Genomic DNA, 23,621 nt, shown 5'->3' with positions numbered 1-23,621 from the left:
TGAGTAGCAGTATGTCTTTAAACAAAAAGTCTCCTACAGTGATGCATATACCAATAAAATGCCTTCATCCTTAACAGAAGCTGCCAGTGCATTACTCTAAAGCCTATCATATTATTTTCTACTGCACCACCATGGCTGCCCTGAAGATATTACCTGCTACAGGATGCAGAAAACTTCCAACACCTATAATAAAGAAAACCCTTTTAGATTGCCCAATACACATTGTTAACATCTTAGCTTCCAGACAATGAAAAGTATCCAGTTTCTTAGTGTCCACCACTACTAAGAGAGAGAAAACGTACATCAGCACTTGGTTCCAGAGAGAAACCATACCTTAACACTTGGTTCTCCTCATAGCCATGCTGTACACTTCTCACCCTCTTACAGACAAATGCAAGTCATAATTAACAATACAGTGCAATCTGTCTCTACGAGTTATACAGAGAAAGGAAACATCTCATTTACTCTTTCTGAAACTGAAAATCACCCATAAAGTGCTCCTGCCAAATGGCTTTCCAACAACAGACCTATCCTGCACTTTAAACAAACTTTCAAAAAATACAAAATCCATTTGGAGCTGCAGAATCATATTATTCTGTAACAGCAGAAACAACTTAACAATTCAAAGGACAACCACATCAGAGTCAACAGCTACAATGCATTTCTATCGAGTTTCTGGTTTCCATGCATTTTGACAACTGTCTGAACTCAAAAGCCATAACTTAAAATTCTTAACATGTTGTCTTTTTGTTCCTACCTTTACTACTACACTGACAACAAAAGTTTCTCCTAAAAAATAGTCAGTGCAATAAACCACTTTCTAGGAAGTATCTAAAAAGACACTGCTTCAATTACTGAAGCATACAAATGTGCACTTTGAAAAACCTGAGGAAAAATGCCAAATCACATCAGAGTTTTTGGTAATGCAACCAATGCAACTGCAACAGTTTACAATTATTTTTATCCTAAATCTACACACACTTTATAGCTCATAACAATTCTTTACACATTTTCTGCCCCAGAGTCTGCTGACCATTCGACCAATTGCTGTTCTCATAAGAAGTTACATACTCACCATAACTTTCCATATGTGTTGTCTATCTCGCCTTCATTCTTAACTGGTTGGGTTCGGAACCGATCCTCGGTTCTGACTCAGCCTTATATAAATGTTTGAGGTCTTCTACTAGCTTGTGGCTGAAACCCTATCCTATCATGCCCTAGGAAACCTCTTCAGATCTTGTTTGCTGATATAACAACAGGTACCAAATTAACTATCTTGAAACCCTATCCTATCATGCCCTAGGAAAGCTCCTCAGATCTTGTTTGCTGATATAACAGGTACCAAATGAACTATCTAATACCTTATAGAGCAATGAAGAAGGTCAGAACACATTAATTACTAATTATAACCGCTCGGTCCTCCAGGAGTGGAAGGTTGGGGGAAGGAGGGTGGGCTGTAAGAATGAATGTGAGATGGACAACACACATGGAACATTATGGTGAGTACATAACATCTTAATGTGGTGATGTCCTATCTCCCCCTCATTCCTAACTGGTTGGGACAGCGTCCCTAGCACCATCTTTCTTGGGTGGCTCAAGGGAGAATATTCTTCAGAACAGTGGACACAAAAGAGGCCCTGTTCCTGGAGGCCAAATCCACTTTGTAATGAGTGATAAAGGTATGAGGCCTTGCCCATGTTGTTGCAACACAAATGGTGTCAATTGTAGTCTAGCCCGTAAGGCAGAAGAGGTTGACATGGTTCTTGTAGAATGACCTCTTACTTTGTAGGAAATTTTCGTTTTGAGATTTATAAGTAAAGGTAATACAATCCAACAGCCATTTCGAAAGTGTGGCATTAGATACAGGAGCACCTTTCTTAGAGTCTGAAAATGATACAAATAACTGGTGAGATTTTCTGAAGTCCTTTGTCCTATGTAAGTAGAAAAGTAATTGTCTATGTACATCTAGTTGATTTAGCATATATTCTGCCTTATTACCATAGTTGGTGAAAAAGACTGGTAGTTCTATGGATTGGTTCAAATTAGATTCTGAGCAAACTTTGGGTAGGAAGGATGGGTTTGTTCATAGGGATACTCTGTCTTTGTGGAAAAGCACCTAGGGGGCTTTATAGACGATGCTTGCAGCTCTGACACTCTTCTAGCAGAAGTGATGGCTATCAAAAGAATCGTCTTCCAAGTCAAATACTTTAGATCACAGGATGATGCAGGTTCAAATGGGGGAAGAATCAAATGGGATAAGACAAAATTCAGGTCCCATGCTGGAGGGGCTTTAATGGGTGGACTTAATAAAATAGTGACTTTAAGAAATGCCTTGCAAAGTCTGTGTGACTTTACATTTGGGCCTGATTCACCTAAATAGAAATTAGATATCACTCCTAATTGAACTGTAATAGTAGTTGCAGTTGTGCCTTCATTAAATAGCTTTGTCAAGAATTCAAGAATGGAAGCTATTGAGGCAGAGAAGGGGTCAGTGCAATTATTCTCAAGGCCCAAGAAGAAAATATTTTCCATTTGCTCTGCGATGCCTGTGCACTGGCCCAGTAAACAAGGAGCTTCAATCCTTACCACTAGCACCAGTGAGGGATATGCACATTGGGAAGGATAACAAGTGCACACACAGTAAAATACAATTTCCCTTAAGAGTACACAGATATCACAGTCAGTCTGGGGCTGGTTTCTCACTTTCTCTCCAGATCTCTAGTAAGACTCCCCACTGGCACAGCTATAGGGTTCAGATCTCAGCCGAGTAGTCAAGCCAAAACCTCCAGTGCTGTTTCTGTCCAACCAGTGTTTCGTGTCCCTGCCCAAGTAGCTGACACACACACACTGAGATTTGGTTTATATGCAAACACACAGACACTCCTGGGGATGGCTGGCACAGGTTCTCCAGCTATGCCCCCTCCTGCCAGGCTATAAGCTAGTAATCACTGCCATCAATTACTCCTATCAGCTAGTAAGGCCCTTCCCAAAGGGTGACCAATTTCCCTGTGTAATATTACTGTTATCCAAATAGTAAGTGTGACCCAGGGCTAACGCTACTGGAGTGGTTGGACAGTATCACCGAATACATGCAATGTACTCCAAGAGCTTAAATTACCTTTACGCAAAACAGCCACAGTTGAAAGGTTTAAAAACATTTAATAATAAATAATATAAACACAAGACAAATCTTATTACTTTAACACAATGACATTACAGAGTTCAGAGATCACATGAAACTTTAAAATAATGCTGTAGAATGGTCTAACAAATATACAAAACAGCTAGACTAATCTGGCTATTTCTATCTATCGCTAAGAGAAATCACTGTTCTAAATAAATATCTTACTTACAGAGCAAAGGCAGAGTGCTGGTGAGTTGATGTGTTCAAGTTCAGGCAAAATCCAAAATGCTCTATCTTTCTCTCTGAGAAAGTCTTAAATTGATAACACAGTACTGCTGAGTCAATTCAGATTACATCACTCTTAACATTTCTGATTTAGTTTCCCAGGCTAACAGAAACTCAAAATTTACATTTCTTTTTGTAATCTGTACCTGCAGGAAACTACAGCAATAAAAGACATTTTACATGTAAAATCTAGTAATTAACTCTTGTCCTATAACAATAGAAAGAATTCCTTAGCCCAGACATCCTGTCTCCAAGCTGGAGATCACACAGTCATAAAATGATTGACTTATCAGCTTTCTTCCAACAGGGTGCACTGTTTTTACATTTTTTGAAGCTCAGTACAACATACAATTTAATCCTAACATATAGTTCTCTTTACATTAGTAGAAAACGCCTGTGGATTACATTAATATTTACAATGACATAATTATTTATAAAATTTGATCTAGCTAGGCTGGCAGCCTTCACATACATCTCTTCCCACCCCCCCATGAGAACTCAAGCTAGTTTTGCAACTGTCTCTTGAGAAACGTTGCTTGAGAGGGTCAGGTCTACCAGAGTATACCTTACCCCATTCCCTGTCTTAAGAGCCCATCTGCACTAGCATTGCTAATCCCACTGAGGTGCTGCACTAACATATCATATGCTTGCAACCTTAGGCTCCATCTTAGCAACTTGGCATTTTGCTGACTGGCTTGTTGTAACCATGTTAGGGGATTGTGATCTGTAACTACAGTAAATTTTCTTCCATATAGATAAGGCTGACATTTTTTGCAGTGCCTGCATTACAGCTAGCCATTACTTTCCTACAGCTGCATAGCATTCCTGCCTGGGTTGGAGCCTACGACTGAGATAAACCACTGGGTGCTCTTCTCACTCTGAAGAAATCTGGCTAAGTACAGCCCCCACCCCATGGTTCAAAGCATCCACCTGCAACAAATGCTTTGCTGTAATCTGGACTGGCTAAAACAGGGGGTCCTCCCAAAGCTTCTTTAAGCTCCTGGAATGCCTGCTCACATGCTGTGGTCCACATTATCTTATCTGGCCTGTTTTCCCTTGTCAGGTCTGTGAGGGGAGCAGCTATGGTACTATAACTGGGGACGAACATTCTGTTGTACCTTGCTGTCCCTAAGAATGCCCTCAGCTGCTTTTTGGTAACAGGTGTAAGCTATGCCTGAATGGCTTCCACTTTGGCAGGGTCTGGGGCCTGATCTTCCCACTTCCCACTCTATGTCCAAGGTAGGAGACCTCTGCCATACCCACCTGACATTTGCTCAGCTTAATGGTCAACCCTGGCCTCTGTAGTCTGCCCAGCACCACCCTGACATGTTGAAGGTGCTCTTGCCAGGAATGGCTGTAGATGGCAATATCATCTAGGTAAGCAAGGGGAAACCCTCCTGCTCCTGCTAGGATATGACCTACCAGTCTTGGGAAAGTCGCTGCAGCATTTTTCATCCCAAAAGGCATATTTGTGAACTCATACAAGCCAAAGGGAGTTCACAAAGGCTGACCTCTCTCAAGCACTAGGACTCAAAGGCACCTGCCAGTAACATTTGGTAATATCAATGGTGGTAAGATACTTAGCCCCACCCACCTGCTCTAGGGCCTTATCTGTCCTAGGCATGGGGTAAGCATCTGACTCTGTGTGACTATTTAATTTCCTGTAGTCCACACAGAACCTGGTGCTGCCATCCTTCTTTGGCACCAGCAGCACTGGGGAGGCCCAGGGACTGTTGAACTCTTGAATTACCCCTAGTTCCAACATTTCCTGCATCTCCTCCCTCAGAGTATTGTTTGACTCTCTCAGGCACCCTATAAAGGGGCCCTGCCTAATGAGCCTTTGCAGTCCTGTATCCATCTGGTGCTGCACCAGGTGGGTGCACCCTGGTTTCCCAGTGAACATGTCCCCAAACTTCTGTAAAACTACATGGATTTCTTGAACCTGGGTAGGAGATAGCTGATAGGACATTGCTACCCCTTCCACTGAGGTGTCAGTCAGAGCCTCAATGAGGAGATCAGTCACCAGCTCTCCTTCCAACTCCTCCTACCATCCACTGCAAATACTCAGCACAAGGTCCTCCCTATCCATGGTAAGGGTTCATCATGTTAACATGGTACAATTTTTGCCCCCTCCCTCCTGCCTAGCAGTTCCACCAAGTAGTTAACATCACTTACCTTTCTTACAACCTTGTAGGGTCCATCCCAAGGTGCTTGAAGCTTGCTGTGTCTGACCGGAATAAGAACCATTACCTGCTCCCCACAGCATACGCTCTAGCTCGAGCATTCCTGTCATACCAGACCTTTTTCTGCTGTTGGGCTTCTGCCAGGTTCTCCTGGGCCATGCCCATGAGTTCCCTGAGCCTTGTCCTGAGGTTTAGGACATATGCCACAACAGACTCTCTGTGAGATTCACAGTCACCTTCCCACTTATCACAAATCAAGTCTAGAGGCCCCCTCACCCTATCCTCATAGAGCGACTCAAACGGTGAAAAACCTGTGGGTTCCTGGGGAACCTCTCTGTAAGCAAACAGATGGGGCAAATATTTGTCTCACTCCTTCTTTAACCTGTCTGCAAATGCCTGTAGCATGGACTTGAGTGTAGAGTTTAACCTCTCAACAAGACCATTAGTCTGGGTATGGCAGGGTGTGGTCTTTAGGTGCTTCACCCCACAGTACTTCCACAGATAAGCCAGCTGGTCTGACATGAAACTCGCACCTCTGTCAGTCAGTATTTCTTTTGGGAAACCTACCCTGCTGAAAATCTCTAACAAAGCATTTGCCACCTTTTCTGCCTCAATGGAGGACAAAGTCACTGCTTCAGGGTATCGTAGCATAGTCTACTACCACTAGTATATACTTTTCCCCTGTGGAACTTGGGGTACTCAGAGGCCCCACAATATTCATAGCTACCCTCTGAAATGGCTACTCAATCACAGGCAAAGGCATCAAAGGAGCTTTCACCTTGTCTCCTGCCTTGGCTACCTTTTGGCACTGCTCACAGGTCCTGCAGTACCCTGTTACATCTCTGGAAATCCCAGGCAAATACAAGCTCTGCATAATACATCCCTTTGTACATTTTATGCCCATGTGACCTGCAAAGGGAATATCATGGGCTATGGCTAGAAGTGCCAGACAGTAGGCTCTAGGCACTACCAACTGCTGTACACTCTCTCACCTTCTCCCTCAGGGGTCCACTCTCCATACAGTAAACCTTTGTCCCAGTATACAGATTCCCCCTTCCCGTGAGAATCAGGTGCTTCACTAGCTACCCGCCTCAGGCTTTGTAATGTAGGGTCTGAGAGCTGAGCCTGTCTCAATTCTCTCTTGGTAACCCTTCCCAGCTCTCCTTCCACAGGAAGTCTGGCATCCTCCGATAGCGGTGCCTCACAGCCTGGGTACTACTACTCGCCTCTGCCCTTGCAGTCATCCTGTCCAAGGGACAATCAGTACCCACAAGCAGCTGTGGTTCACCTTCAGTCTCACTGCTACAGCGTAGCTCCCTCCCTGAAATAACCATCTCACCAGTCCTGCCTTCAAGTGTGTGGTCTGTCTGAGTCTCACCCAGGGCTACCAGACCCACATGCTTGTCTTCAAGCTTGACGCGTGTACCTGTGTGAGCACATGGTACTGCATTATCAAAATCATTCCGTATCAGGACAACTGCATGGATATCCTCACACACACCTACTTGCTGGCTTCCTTTTCCACCCTCCTGTTCAAGGTGAACCCTATCCAAAGGTATTTGAAATGGGGTCCCTCCTAAAGCTCTGACTGGACTAGACTGCCCAGGAAAGTAGTGCTCCTCTGTAACCACTGCAGGCTTCACAATGGTTATTGTCAGGGGCTACCTCTCTCTTAGCAATGGCCTTTTTGCCATTCACTACGATAGGATATAACCTCTGGTGGTAGTCTGGTACCCTTGTTGTCTCAAGACAACCTACTGTTGGCATTTTGTCCTTCTCACTTACTGGCTCCTTCACATTTTGTTCCCCACCTTGCCTCTGTGGACATCTATATGCCACATGGCCCCACTGATTGCATTCAAAACATTTAACCCTAGGTCCTGGATGTGTACCTGGACTAGTGGCTTCCCCTGCTGCTGGCAGACTCTGCTGGGGCAGTCTGGGGTGCCCACCATGGGTTCCTTCAGACTCATGAGCAGCACTGGGTGTCGCTTTCCTGTGCAGGGATGCCCTGCTTGCTAGGTATAGGTCTCCCTTTTTCCCAACTCATCTGAAGTAGCACATCTATCAGCTAACCAGATCCTCATGTCCTCAGGCAAAGTGCTAAGGGATTTTTCCCTCACCAAAAGGTCTGCCAGCCCTTCAAAAGTGGCGACCTGACATCCACTCACCCACCTATGAAAATAAGTGCTTAGTTCAGCAATATATCCACACACACTTTCATCTGCCTTGTGTCTATGTTCATGAAACTTTTTCCTATAAGTTTCAGGTGTTAGCTTAAAAAAATCTAACAAACAAGTCTTAACAGCAGTATAATCAAAAAAATAATGATCAGATATCTTGGACAGCACATTTACAGCTTTACCATGGAGTAAGGGGGTCAGGAACCGTACCCAGAGCCTTTGGTCAACATCATACTGTTTACATACCCTCTCAAACACATGAATGAAACTATCAAAATTATCCCCCTCTGTAAACTGTGGAAGAAATTTTCTGACCTTTTGTGCTTCTGGGGTCCGGTTACTCCCTTCTCCATTACCTCCATGATTCTGGTGAAGAGTCAGCATCTCCTTTTCGTGCTCCTTCTGCCTCTCCTCCTCCACAGCTTCCATTTCCAAATGCCTGGCTTCTAACTCAAGTCTCTCTAGCTCCAGATGGATTTTTAAGTCCTCTGCAGAAAGGTTGAGCTGTCTATTCTCTGAGTGTTGTACATCTCCATGGCCAGTCTGATCGCCCTCCGGATTGCTGTTCTCTGATGCAGCTGTAACCAAAGCTGCAATCATGTCTGCCTTAGTCAGGTTTCCGTGCACCTGTCCTTTAGCCTGTCACATCTCAGTCAACGGGCTCCTTTCTCAGCTTGCCATGCTCCTCTGCTGACATGCTTGCCTGCTCTCCCTGACTAAGCTAACAAAAGAAATAAAACAATTGTGATCTGAACTTTGAATATTCACTGCACGGCTGAGAGAGTACAAAACCCCCTTCAGTGATCACTGTACACAAGCTACAGGAATTCATTATCCACACCACTACAAGCCAATTAGTATGTGATGTAGTTAATTCACCACTATCAAACAATATTTGATGTGGACATCCCACTACTCCCAAACAATTAATATGTGGTGTGGATATTCCATGACTGTTAGCAATTAATATGTGATGCCCATGCACTGGCCCAGTAATCAAGGAGCTCAATCCTCACCACTAGCATCATTGAGGGGTGTGCACATTGGGAAGGATAACAAGTACACACACAGTACAAGTAGAGTTTCCATTAAGAGCACACAGAGATCAGTCAGTCTGGGGCTGGTTTTTCCCCTTTCTCTCCAGATTCCCAATAAGACTCCGCCCACTGGCATCGCTATAGGGTACAGATCTCAGCCAAGTAGTCAAGCCAAAACCTCCAGTACCCTCTGTCCAACCAGTGCTTCATGTCCATGCCCAAGTAGCTGACACACACACACTTTGAGATTTGGTTTATATACAAACACACAGACACTGCTGGGGATGGCTGGCACAGGTTCCCCAGCTATGCCCCCTCCTGCCAGGCTATAAGGTAGTAATCACTGCCACCAACTACTCTCATCAGCTACTAATAATGTCTTCACAAAGGGTAACCAATTTCACTGTGTAATATTACTGTTATCCAAACAGTGTGACCCAAGGCTAAAGCTATTAGAGTGGTTGGACAGTATCACCAAATACATGCAATGTACTCCAAGAGCTTAAATCATTTTTACGCAAAACAGACACAGTTGAAAGGTTTAAAATATTTAATAATAAATAATAAAAACACAAGACAGATCTTATTACTTTAACACAGTGACATTACAGAGTTCAGAGATCACAAGAAACTTTAAAATAATAATGTAGAATAGTCTGACAAATATACAAAGCTGGTAGACTTATCTGGCTATTTCTATCTCCAAGCGAAATTACTGTTCTAAATTATCTTACTTATAAAGCAAAGGCAGAGTGCTGGTGAGTTGATGTGTTCAGGTTCAGACAAAATCCAAAATTCTCTATCTTTCTCTCTGAGAAAGTCTTAAATTGATAACAGTACTGCTGAGTCATTTCAGATTACATCATTCCTAACAGTTCTGATTTAGTTTCCCAGGCTAACAGAAACTCAAAATTTACATTTCTTTTTGTAATCTGCACCTGCAGGAAGTCACAGCAATAAAAGACATTTTACATGTAAAATCTAGTAATTAACTCTTGTCCTACGAGAACAGATAGAATTCCTTAGTCCGGACATTCTGTCTCCGAGCTGGAGATCAAACAGTCATAAAATGCTCGACTTATCAGCTTTCTTCCAGCAGGGTGCATTGTGGTTACATTTCTGAAGCTCAGTGTAACATATAGTTTAATCCTAACATATAGCTCTCTTTACATTTATATTACAGGCCTGTGGATTACATTAATATTTACAATGACAGAGAATTATTTACAAAATTCTATCCAGCTAGGCTGGCAGGCTTCACATGCTCATATACAACTTTCTCTTTGAAGCCTTATGAGATGAGCTCAGGATATGTTTCACAGATAGAAAAAGGTTAGGAAGCCTGGCTAGGTTTGGAATCGGAGCAGCCAAGCTGTCAATTTGAGGGTTAGAATTGAGAAGTGGAGCATCCCTGATGCACGAGTCAGAATGTCCGGAATAGGGTCCAGAATAACGGCTCCTCCTGGAGGGGAGGCGAAAGGAAGGGGAACCTGATTTGACAAGGCCAGTATGGGGCAAGGAGTATTGAATTGATTCCCAAGGAACTGCTTTCTGAAGAACTTTGGGTATCAACAGAAAGGGAGGAAAAGCGTAGAGGAGACCCAAGGGTCAATCGTGTACAAGTGCATTCCTTGGCGATTCCCTCGAAGCGGGGATTAGGGCAAGATAGCTGCTGCATTTGGCATTCATGGACATAGCAAAGAGGTCACATCAAGGCTGGACCCATTTGTGGGAAATCATCTCCACTACTTCTTGTTTCAGGGACCACTCGTGAGGCATCAGAATCACTCTGCTGAGTTTGTCTGCTATCATGCTGGATTTCCACATGATGTGCATTGCTATCAGAAAGCATTGGGAGGAGGTTGCCCACTGCCATACTCTCAGGGCCTCCCGACATAGGGGGTACGACCTGGTTCCTCCTTGTTTATGTACCACACAACCAACATGTTGTCAGTCTGTATTGCAATAGTTCCTAGTGAAAGAGTCTTGGAATGCTTGCAGTGCTAGAAGCACTGCCTTATCTCTAGGACATTGATGTTGATGTGCAAATGGGCCTTGTGATCCTGCCAAGTGCCTTGGACTGCCTTTCCCAGATCTGCCCCCCACCCCCATCTGGGACGCTTCAGTGATCACTGTGGCTAAAGATTGTGGAAGAACAAAAGGTCGACCTAATGTCACATGAGTGGAGTGAAGCCACCAATGAAGGTCTCTCTTGCAAGACTCATAATTTGGTGGGACATGGGTAGTTCCTGCATGGCCCACTGAGCGAATAGTACCCACTGCAGAATTCTCATATGCAGATGTGCTAATGGAATCAAGTTTATTGCAGCTGCCATGGTCCCCAAGATTTTCAGGACTGTTCTTGCTTGTACTTTTTTCTTGGAAAGTAGTTTTTTGACTTGATGTCGTAGGGCTTGAACTCTTTCAGGGGTAAGTTTTGCCATCACTTTTATTGCATCTAGATCTGCTCCTATAAAGATGACACATTGAGATGGCAACAAGGCATATTTTTCATAATTTATTGTGATTCCTAAGTGAGAGCAGAGCTGCAATGTGGTATCTCTCGCTTTTATTAGTAGATGATCGGTGGTGGCAGTTAGGAGCCAGTTGTCTAGGTATGGAAATATTCTGAACCCTAGGTGTCTCAAGTGAGCAGTGATGACTGCCATACACTTGATGAACACTCTGGGGGCTGTGGTGAGATCAAAGGGCAGAGCTCAAAACCGGTAGTGACTGGCTCCAAGCCGAATGTGCAAATGACTCCTGGATCGTCTGTCCATTTTTATGTGGCAGTATGCATCTTGGAGATCTATGGAGCACATCCAATCATCTATTCCCAGAAAAGGGAGTATCAACTGCAGTGTTACCATCCAGAGCTTTGACTTTCTTACTGACTTGTTTAATTTGCTGAGATCCAGGATGGGTCTTCAGTCTCCTGTTTTCTTTGCAACTAAAAAGAACCTTGAATAAGTTCCGGATCCTATTTGGTCTGTGGGGACTGTCTGGATGACTTTTTTCTAGCAGCTTCTGTATTTCTAGAGTTGTCTGTTCCCTTTGACTGGGTGGAGCATACTGGATGCTTTTTATGTTTGGGGCAGGGAAAGAAAAGGTACGATGCTTTGTACCCACTTGTCTTTTATTTTTAGCCAGGCTTCTGGGTACAAAGATAAGCGACCCCCGACTGCCTCCAGACATGGAGAGGCAGCCTCCTTTCAGGAGTGCTGAAAGAGCTTGCAAAGGAAAGAGTCCCTGTTGCCCTGATTTTGAGGACCCCTCTGCCATGTGGTCAGCATCTTCCATTACTTCTTCCCCCTCTTCCCCTGGGGGAAGACTCACCACGTGTGTCCTGGAAAGCGCTCTAGGATTTTCGGAACCACATTTTTCCTCCCTTTTGACCTTTTGGATAAGGTCTAGAAGGTAGGGAAAAACAGACTCCTACGGCAGAGAGCCTTTCCTTCTTGTTCACACCTGGTTAGTGTGTCTTTGACTTATGGCCCAAACAGGGATGAGCCATCAAAAGGGGCGTTAACAAAAAAAGATTTAAAGGGCTACGCAAAGTCACACAAGCACATCCATTAGGGAGATTCCTGAACCTGCTGCCCTACTCGGGCCATCTGCTGCATAAGAAATGAGTCTCATGGAGGAGTTGACCACTGAATTTAAGGTGGCGAGCTGTGAGGAAACCTTCTCCAATACCCCTTTAGCTACTGAACCTTAGAGAGCATCCCCTAGCTCCTTCAGGAGATGTTTCTGAAGTCTGGTAAAGTGGGTGACATAATTCAGTGATGTGAGTGCAAAAGTTGCTGATGAAAAGGTGCACGTTCTGTATCTGCCCATCATACAAGACTCCCTGGCTCAGCAGATGGACAGAAGAGGACGTCTTTGAAAGTTCCTTTTTGGTGGCCACCACCACCATAGTATCTACTGGGACTCCATTTGTAAGAAGATTCTTGTCTGTAGGAGACGTTATGAATTTGTTTGGCCTCCGAGGAACGGGCTCCACTGAGTCTGGAGACTCCCACGCCTTTCGACAAACTAGGTCCATCAGTTTGTCAAAAGCCAGAGACACAAGTGGCAGAAGGGTGAGACCCAAAAGCTTTCAGGTATAAAGACTCCTCCTCAGAAGGGCTGATGGGCTTCCAGCCACCTAAGTATTTCCAGGATGTCTATGAAGGAGACATCCTCAAAAGGGCAACCATGGGGACCATTTCCGACTCATCAAGGTCTGTATCAGATGTGATGGACTCCTCTGGGGAGTCTAAATGCTTTCTCTTGCATAGACTCTTCCAAGGGACCTCCTCAGAAGGGTATTCTGGAGAGGTTTTGGAAAAGAGGGGTTCACGCAATGGGGCACCCTAAGGCTTAGGGTCTCCGCATCTCTGTGGACTCAATGGTGCTGAGACAGACACCGGTGCCTTTGGGGGAAGAATGTCCAGACCGGAGAGTGGACCTGTCTGTGGAGACAGCACTCTCCTCATCACCTCGAACTCCCCTTGCCAGTGATCTGAAGAAACTCCCGGCTCTGAAGAACCAGAGAGCATCCCCAGAACCAAGGGGGTTGGTCCCAAGGCAGATGTAGGAGAAGAGGTCACCTGAGCCAAAGCCCTGAGGCAAGCTCGAATCCAACTGTCAGATCAGACTCTCCTCCCCAGACCCGACTGGAGAGCGTTAGCTCCTAGACTCCTTGAGTTCGGGCAGAACCGAGGAAGTCAGAGCAGTAGTCGAACCTGAAGATCCTAGGATAGGTCTCTGCTCCAATGGTTCCACGATGATCAGTTCAAGACATTCTGGCTCTGAAGTCAGAGATCAGATCGGAGGAGGAATCAATGGTGAAAGGGTAGGCTTGGTTGGTTCCGAAGTCGTTTGGGTTGGATCCGACAACAATCTGGCGAGTGCCGGTGTCTTTAACAGCCTCCGCACTACATGATCCGCATCATCATCAGAAAGGGTCCTGGAGGATCGAGAGGAGGGAACAGATCATCTGGAAAAATGTAACAAAGGAGATCGTAAAGTTGGAGATACCAGTTCCAATTCTGGGGACCGGTTCCTTACATGAAATCCCAACGGCTCCGAAACTAAAGGAGCTGGGGTAGAAGGCTTCTCGGGCCTGACACCTTCAGGTCCGAAGATGATATTTTTTGAAACTTTTTTGATGGTTTCGAATGAGCCTCTGAGGAATATGACCTTTTCTCCGACTTGTCTGATTTAGAGGGGGGGGGGGGATGGCCCGACTTTGAAGGACCCTGACCTTCTTTGATAGCTTCTGAAAAAGGGGTTTTCAATAAGCCTCTCAAAATCAATTTATTCTTTGTCTCCAGTAGTACCCTATGACTAAAGGAGTGACATACGGCACAAGATTCTTGAAGGTGTACCACTCAGAGACAATACACGTAAACTGTATGTCCGTCAGTAATGGACATTGTTTGGCTGCACTTAACACACTTCTTAAACCTCATCGGTTTAATCACCTTCGACTGCTTAGAAGACATTGCAGTAATCAACATCAGGAAAGCTAATAAACTACAACAAAAGTATCTATATATAAAGTACTACAACTTTTTTTTTTTTAGAAACTAGTATAGCGCCAACAATAAAGGGAATCAATAAGCCCTCTAATTTAAACGAGCTAGCCCAGTAACTTAAAAAAAAAGAACTAGGGGAGAAAACTCAAGGTCAGCAAAGTTCTCTAATTTAAATGAGCCTGCCTATATATTAAAAGGAAGGAAGCCCTCTAACTAAAAATGGGCTTAAGAAAATAAATTTTAAGCGAGGATATGGTAAGAGAAAGGTCTTGAGAAGAAAAACGACTGCCAACAGCAAAACAGCAGTTTAATAACACTAGTTAGAATACAACAGTATTAATAAACTGACAGACTATCACAAACTATGTAAAAAATGAAATAAGAAAATTCCACTTAGCCAGAGTCAGTAGGAAGCACCTGATCTTGTTTAGCGGCAAATGAAATCTGAGGAGCTTTCCTAGGGCATGATGGGGTAGGATTTCAGCCACGAGCTAGTGGAAGACCTTGAGCTTTTGTTCCGAACACAACCAGATAAGAATGAAGGCGAGATAGGACAACATCACATTGATTTGTTTCCCTATGGGATGGGATCCAATCTCAATATGACTTGACATAGGCAGTCATCAGGGCATTTTTACTGTATGCTGTACCTCCCCACATAGTTTTCAGTATATACTTCAATGCTGGATGTGAAACAGACACACTGTGAGGAATCACTCACATTGGCAGCACAAGCCCCTTCAAGCAGCTTTGCTCTATTTGTAAGTAGATGGCTCCTGAAAAGACTCCAGTCTTCATTGAGAACACATTAAAGGGAGACATGTCCCAGAGTCAAACCTCTTCCAACCCCCTAGCAGAGTTCTGTAGCACACGGACAAAAAACTCTATACCTCTACTCCATAATGAAAGCTTACAGTCCTTCAGAAATGTTAGCCATCATTATTCGGATTAAAGCTTACAATAAAAATCCCTGTTACAATTCAAAAAGAATAATAAAAACAGCACCATAAAGTATGACTATTTCTTCTGTCCTAAATCAAGTGACGGGTAAAATTAATACTGAAATTTGTTGCAAAAAATGCTAAAACAAAGTCATAATTTTTATATAATTTTGTGCACACACAAAATCCTGCTTGACCAACATTTTCTCAGGAAAACAGTACATAATTTCTACCACATTTCAATACATCTCCAGTTCATTCAGAATTCATAAATAGTGAGTACATTTTCTGATATCAAGGCCACAAACGTGTTTTAGTATCGTGAAAAGAAATCGCACACTATGTTTAAGTATCTTCCATAGCAGATGCAAAATGAGATATGGTGGTTTAATAGACAGGGCTTGAAGCTCTGAGACTCTTCTTGCTGTTTTCAGGGTAAGGAACCATATCTGGACAGGGGCCAGTGGGGGCAATCAGAATAGGTGAACTTAGCTGAGAAGCTTTTTTTGACTGACTTTGGGAAGGAGTGAGATGAGGAAAGCAAAGCAACCCCTGTTGGCCAGTGAGTTGAGCTAGGAGCATCCCGGTATTTTCCTGATGGAATCAAGGAGAAGAGAACCTTTGGCACTTGGTTCTTTGTTAGTCGAGTCACAGCACGGGCATCCCCATCTCTTGAAAAACCTGGGCCTGGGCTGCTACTGAGACCATTCGTGAGGAGAGAGGAGAGGAGGAGGTAAGTCCTCCTTGTTTGTTCAGATACCAAAAACCACCGACATGTTGTCTGTGTGGATGGCGCGGATACCCTGAGGAAGGAACTGTGGTGTAAGGCCCGGGGGATAGAGTACAGCCCTCATCTCCAACTGCGTTGAATGTGAGAAGAGCAGTCCGGGAAGCCAGGAGCCCTGACTAGCCCTGCCCAGACAATGCCCCACCCCTATCTGGAGGGCTCTGTCGTCAGGGTAACACTGAGGAGGGGGGAGAACAAGGGGTTTGGGTTGGATGTCTGAACGTAATCATGATGTGATGATTGAGGGAGATCTTGAAAAGGTCCATTGAGTTGATAAAGAGCCACTGAAGAATCTCATAACCAACCTTTAAGGAACTAAAAAAACCCGTGGCAGACATTGAGCCCTAGAACCTGTAGGGACCATCCTGGCTGGGGCTTTCTTGATCTCGATCCTTGAACGAAGAAAGACACGATCAATCTTTGAGTCTATCTCTGCTCCTATAAACTTTATGCCTGAGGAGAGAGGCAGCAAGACAGACTTTGATTGATTGAAATCCCCAGCTTTGAGGTTGTCCATAAGTATGCCTGGTGGTGGCAGTCAGGGAGAGTCGTCGAGATAGGGAAACAACACTTTGGAATCAAGGCCAGGTGACTGGGGTCAGTCTCCGGGGCCATGATAGTGACGGAAGTCCTGGCCGCAGTCAAGCAGAGAGGGAGGCCGAACTCAAAGGTCCGGGTCCCCCAACATCACCAGCCAAGAGAAGAAGAAGTGATCAACTCCTCGACCCGAAAGGGGGTTGAGTAAGGTCGGAGCCCTGAGCTGAGATCTCCACTGCCTAAGAGCACCTGCTTCGACGGAGCCAAGCAGTCGGAGGAGGAATAGCAATGGGATGGGTTATCGTATGCAGGCCAACTGGCGGAGTCAACAAACTTTGTTTTGAACTGGGGGAATTGGAAAAGTTGGAACCCTGTCTATATCAGTGCATGACTCCTGCAAGTGCTTAGCCCCTAAACAAAAACAAAGTAGATGGTCATCAGTAAACAGACATCTTTAAAAGCACATTATTACATTTTTAAAAAGCCCGGGGGGGGGGCTTGAGACATAATAATACAAATTCCTGACAGGAAATTTAACCACTGTAAGAATCGCTTAGACAAAAAAAAAAAGAACTGAAGAAAACACAACCCAAAACTTATCTATGTATTTTCATGAGCTATGATAACAGAAGAAAACAGTGACAACAGGAACAGAGAAGTAGGAGTTTACGGCTCTTGAGCCTGCCAATATATAATCTTTATAAATCTATAAAAACAGTGAATAAACAATGCCAGAAAGCTCCATCGGGACACCAAACCTAGACAAAGCCAGCATGTTAAAATATGGGAAACAAGCAAAGCAGACTTCAGCAGTCATATCCCTTAAGACAATAATTTAGTTTCTGGTCAAGCTAGAAATCAGAAAGGAACATGAAAAAGTCATAAATCACAGGCAGGACTTGATAAGAAGACAGAAATGATTATCCAGGCAGATATGTGAACGAGAAAAGCATTAGACATATTCTTAAAAAAAGAGAGTAAAATAAAGGAAAAGCATCAATAAAGAAGTTATGTACTTAACATAATGTTCCATCTGTGTTGTCCATCTCCATTTATCCTTGACATATGGGTTTGGGTTCAATATCGGAACAGACTCGACTGTTGCTACAGCTTGAGCCAGCCAAAAACTCTTGAGCTTCACCTCTACCCACAATCTCTCTCTCCCAGTTACCTCAGATCGAGTTTGCAGAGAATGTATAGATAATAGATAAGAAAGCCCAAAAGGAAACCATATCTGCTATGTGTAAAGATCACAATAATTTGAAAGTATATAATCTGTCCCACCAAAATATCTTCAAAGGCCAGGGAATGGAGGAAGGGGAGTCAAGGACATATGAAGATGGACAACACAGATTGAACAATATGGTAAGTACATAACTTCTTTATCTGATGTTGTCAGTCTTCATTTTATCCTTAACATATGGGACAGAGCCCCCGGCTACGTTAGATCTTGAGAGGACTCACGGAAGGATATTCCTGAGCACCATTGAACCAAAGGATGCTCTTCCCCTAGAGATAAAGTCAAATTTTTGTAATGAGCAATAAAGGTATGGGGAGAAGCTAAGTAGTTGCTGCACATGTATCATCCACTGAAGCTCCAGATTGGAAAACTGTTTTTAGTGGCTACTGATCTTGTAAAATGGGATTTCACGGGCCTAGGCAAAGGAAATTTATTCTTATCATAGATAAATGAAATACAATCCTTTAGCTATTTGGCTAGAGTCACCTTGCTGACTGGCTTATCAAACCTTGCACTGGAAAAGGAAACAAATAGTTGGGTCAAATTTTCTCATGTCTTTTGTCCTGTGAAGACAGAAGTGTAATTGCCTGTGAGCATCTAGTAAATGCAAGGAAGATTCACCTCTGCTTGAAAAGTTTGGAAAGAATACCGGTAAATTAATAGCTTGACTTGATGTTAGATTCTGAAACTACCCTGGGTAGAAAGGTCATTTGCAAAGAAACTCTACCTTTGTGAAACACCAGATGAGGTAGTTTACATGACAAGGCCTGAATTTCTGAAATTATTCTGTAAAAGGTTATAGCCACCAAAAACAATGTTTTCCATGACAAAACCTTGAGATCACACTCTGCTGAGGGTTCAAAGGGAGAATGTACAATGGTTTGCAGCACCAGGATCAGAACCCAGGATGGTGTAGGGTCTTTAATAGGAAGTTTCAACAAAAGTGTTCCTTTTAAAAAGGACTTACAAAAGTCTATGAGAAGCTAAAGAATGTTCTTCCAAACCATTGTGAAAATTGGAAATTGCTGCTAGTTGTATTATGATGGTAGAAAGGGAAGCTCCCACATTAGAGAGAGAGGCTTGTTGTTAAGAAGTCGAAAATATTTTCTATAGAAGCAGAAAAGGGGTCAATGTGTTTTTCACAAGCCCAAATGGTAAACCTCTTCCATTTACTAGAATACAGTTTAAGAGTGGAAGGTTTATGAGAAGATAGAAGGATATGGCATACAGGGGAGAAAAGATTTAGACACCTGGTAACTAATGGAATTGGAGGAACCATGCTGTCAAGCTTGAGGTTCAAAATCTCTGGGTGAATAAGTCTGTCTGGGTGGGACAGAGTCCAAGGCCACTGAGTAAGATAAGGCCAAAGAAAGTGGATGAAAAAAACTTTACACAAGTAAAAACAAAAAAAAAACCACACAGCTGAAGTCTACGTAAATACTTTACTGCATAAAAACACAAAAATGTAAGCGCTTTCGTACGGCATCAATATCCAAACTTCCTCAGACAATTTTACCTTACAAGTGCTCAACATTTTATACACAAGACACACCCCCTTAATTGTTAAATTAGTCTCAGTTGTAAAACACATTAATTGTAATAAAAACAGCATACGCCCCAACACACAGGAAAATATTATACTTTCTATATTATAAGTAACCTAATACAAAATAAAATAATATAGTACAATATGTATATATATTTTTCATCTATCCAACACTCTTAATTTCAATTTGCTGGATATAGTAATAGCCTCATTAAGACCTGGGGTGAATGGGCATTAAAAGTACAGTTGTGTACACTTACCATAAATGTAGATGTTAGAGTGTATTCACTCTTGCAGTCATTACATTTGGGTAATCTGCTGGCAGGCTGCCCTTAGTCAGCCTTATTAACAAAGTCTTGGGTCCTGCGTCGGTTGCTGTCCCTTCTTCCATGACGTCAGGTCGTCAGGGGGTATAAAACATGCAGCCGATGTCATTACATCAGTTTTTCTTGCCCTAGATGTCAAGTGGCCCCCAAACGGGGAGCCAAAAATTTAAGTAATTATAAACACAAAAATATACCTCCAAAGCAAATACATCAAAAAGGCTTTTAAGCCATAGTAAAGTAGAGGTATAGTAAGAGAAAAACAGGGGGTTGGAGGGAGGGTAGCCAGGACTGCAACAGTGAATACACTCGAACATCTACATTTATGCTAAGTGTACACAACTGTACTATGTTCTTCGTGTTTCACTGTTGCAGTCATCACATTTGGGTAGATTCCCAAAGCTAAGGATGGGAGGAAGCAATTAGATAGCATTAGGACCAGCTATAAGGCCATGCAAAACTGTAGTGGCAAAGCCAGCTCTGGATTTAGAAAAAATTGGCAAGTGTAATGCTTGGTGAAGGTATGTACAAAACTCCAGGTAGCAGCTTCTAGGATGTCCCTTGTAGGGACACCTCTGAGAAAGGCTACAGAGGTAGATGCAGCCCTGGTTGAATGTGGACTTATCCCCTCTGGGTTAGGTTTTCCATGGTGCTTATAGCAGAAATGAATGCAATGGCCTCTCCACTTAGAAATTGTTTGGTTTGAAATGGCCTTCCCCTCTGCCCCTGCAGCAAATGCAACCAGCAACCAGTAGCAGTTCAGATTTCCTGAGAGGCTTAGTCCTGTCCAAGTAAAATCTAAGTTGTTTGTGCACGTCCAAGGAGTGCAGTATTGGTTCCCCTTTGTTCTGTGGATTAGAAAAGAAGGTTGGCATATGAATGGACTGATTAAGGGCCACACTGGATACCACCTTTGGTATAAATGAGGGATGGGTCCTGAGGGACAACCTGTCCGCATGAAAGATGATGAAAGGCTCCACTGCCATGAGGGCCTGTAATTCAGACACCCTTCTTGCTGAAGTGATGGCTAGAAGGAAGGCTGTTTTCCAAGAAAGGAATTTCAACTCTGCATTTGCAGCTGGCTCAAAGGGAGGCAGAGTGAGCTTTTCCAATACAAAGTTAAGGTCCCAGGCTGGAGTAGGGGCTCTCCTGGGTGGTCTTAAGTTTTGGACCCTTTGAGGAATTGCTTCAGCAGTGGATGAGAGAAGTGGGGTGGCACTGTATTGTAATGTGCTGAAATGGCTGAGGCATGAATTCTGATGGAAGAAAAGGAAAGGCCCTTGTGAAGCATCTCAGTGAAGTATTGAAGAATATGAGGTAAAGTGGGCACCACTGTGCCCATCCCCTGAGTATGGCTTCAGGAACAGAATATTTTCCATTTTTCAGGATAGGGTTTTCTAGTACTAGGCCTCCTTGCCTCCAGAATGACATCCATCACTTGCTTACTGAGGGATGGGTAACAGAGAGATCAGGTAATTAGCCAGGCTGCAAGGTTCAGGGTTTGAAGCTGTGGGTGCAGAATCTGTCCCTCCTGCTGGGACAGCAGGGCAGGGGTCTGAGGCAGGTGCCATGTTGCCAGCAGTGACACACTGCGCAAGAGGGGATACCAGTGTTGGCGTGGCCAGTCTGGTGCAATCAGTATTGTCCTTGGTTTATCCTGTTTGATCTTTAGTAACACTTTGGAGAGGAGATGCAAATGCAGAAAGGCATAAACTAATAGGTTTTTCCAGGTGAAGGACAGGGCATCCATTTCCAAGCTGGTTTGTGAGGAGTCCTTGTGCAGAATTTGCTCAATTCGTAGTTCTGAGGGGAGGCAAACAGGTCTCTTTGCTCCCCCATTTGTTTCTCAACATGTTGAATATCTTTGGTTCTAGTTTCCACTCATGTGGGTCCATGAGATTTCTGCTTAGTTCATCTGCCAGTGTTTTTAGCTTTCCTGGCAGGAATTGAGCCTGTAGGTGCACTTGGTAGCTCAAGGCTATATTCCACAGAGCCATGGCTAGTCTGCAGAGAAGGTATGAGTGGGATCCCCCCCTGCTTATTTATGAACCACATAACAGTGGTGTTGTCCGTCTTTACCAATAATTGTCCTGGAAGAATGTGGTCCTTGATGGCTGTCGGAGCATTTTGTACCGCTAACATTTCTTTTTGATTGATATGCAGGTGCATTTGACTTGGGTTCCATTTGCCCTGAATGCACTGCCCTGCCAAGTGAGCCCCCCCCCCCATGCACAGTCTGATGCATCTGTTAGGATTTGGGCGGCAGGGGGTAGAGTGAATGGCAGTCCCTTGTTTTGGTGGTAGCAGGCCTCTGCCCACAAAAGGAACTCTATCTATGATAGGAATCATTGATTCTAGATCTAGGGAATGTTGACACCACAGGCTTTTTAGATACCATTGTAGTTTCCTCATATGCAGTCTTGCATATGGAATTAGAATGCAAGAGGCCATGAACCCCAGGGCTTGCAGTATTTTCCTTGCAGATAGCTGGGTCTTTGTGGCCAGTAGTTTGAAGTACGCTGTCAAATGAACTTGTTTCTCTGGCATGAGGTAGGCCATCTGGGAAGATGTATTCAAGCTTGCTCCCAGGAATACAACTGGTTGGCAGGGTACAAGATGTGATTTATTTTCGTTTATGGTGTACCCCACAGAAGTTAGCAATTTCTTTATAAATGCCAGATGATTTAATAGTATGCCCTGGCTTTCTGTCTGAGTTAGACAATCGTTCAGGTATGGGTATATTTGAATATTTATTTGCCTGCAAAATGCAATGACTGGAGCTAGGCACTTTGTGAATACCCTGGGCGCAGTAGATAAGCCAAAGGGCAGTGCAGAGAAAGTACAGTTGTGTACAACTTACCATAAATGTAGATGTTAGAGTGTATTCACTGTTGCAGTCATTACATTTGGGTTATCTGCTTGCAGTAGCCCTCAGTCGGCCTGATTAACAAAGTATTGGGTCCTGCGTTGATTGCTGTCCCTTCTTCCATGACGTCAGGTCGTCAGGGGTATAAAACATGCAGCCGACGCCATTACATCAGTTTATTCTTGTGCCAGATGTCAGGTGCCCCCCTAATGGGAAGCAACTAAATCTATAAATACAAGGATATACCTCCAACAAAAAAGCAAATGCACCAAAAAGCTTTTTGAACATAATGAGTGAGAGTAGAGGTATAGCCAAAAGAAGAAAGGGGGCTGGAGGGAGGGTAACCACGACTGCAACAGTGAATACACTCTAACATCTACATTTATGGTAAGTGTACACAACTGAACTATGTTCTTCGTGTTTCACTGCTGCACTCATTACATTTGGGTAGATTCCCAAAGCTAAGGTTGGTAGGAGGAATTTAAATAGAATTAGGACCAGCTATAAGGCCCTGCAAGACTGCAGTGACAAAACCAGCTCTGGATTTAGAGAAAATATGCTTGGTGAAAGTATGTACAGAACTCCAGGTAGCAGCTTCTGGGATGTCCCTAGAAGGGACGCCCCTGAGAAAGGCTGTAGAGGTAGATGCAGCCCTGGTTGAATGGGGTCTGATGCCCTGTGGGCTAGGATTTCCATGGTGCTTATAGCAGAAATGAATGCAGTGGCCTATCCATTTTGAAATGGTTTGTTTTGAAATAGCTTTCCCCTCTGTCCCTGCTGCAAATGCCACCAGCAGTTGTTCAGATTTCCTTTGAGGTTTAGTCCTGTCCAAGTAGGATCTAAGTTGTCTGTGCACATCTAAAGAGTGCAGTATCCGTTCCCCTTTGTTCTGTGGGTTAGGAAAGAAGGTAGGCAAATGAATGGACTGATTAAGAGCCACACTGGATACCACCTTGGGCATGAAGGAGGGACTGGTTCTGAGGAACACCCTGTCTGCATGAAAGATGATGAAAGGTTCCACTGCCATAAGGGCCTGTAATTCAGATA

General features: G+C 43.8%; 1 protein-coding gene across 1 annotated transcript in view; it reads right to left on the bottom strand.

The window, feature by feature from the left end:
- Positions 1–23,621, bottom strand: part of PTPA (protein phosphatase 2 phosphatase activator) — a 1,433,001-nt gene that overhangs the window by 446,026 nt on the left and 963,354 nt on the right. The gene's annotated exons all lie outside the window — the stretch shown is intronic.

Source organism: Protopterus annectens, chromosome 16.part0 (assembly GCF_019279795.1).
Source record: "Protopterus annectens isolate FY-2018-M chromosome 16.part0, PAN1.0, whole genome shotgun sequence".
Taxonomy (NCBI): Eukaryota; Metazoa; Chordata; order Ceratodontiformes; family Protopteridae; genus Protopterus; species Protopterus annectens.
This window is presented reverse-complemented; position numbering and strand designations above follow the sequence as displayed.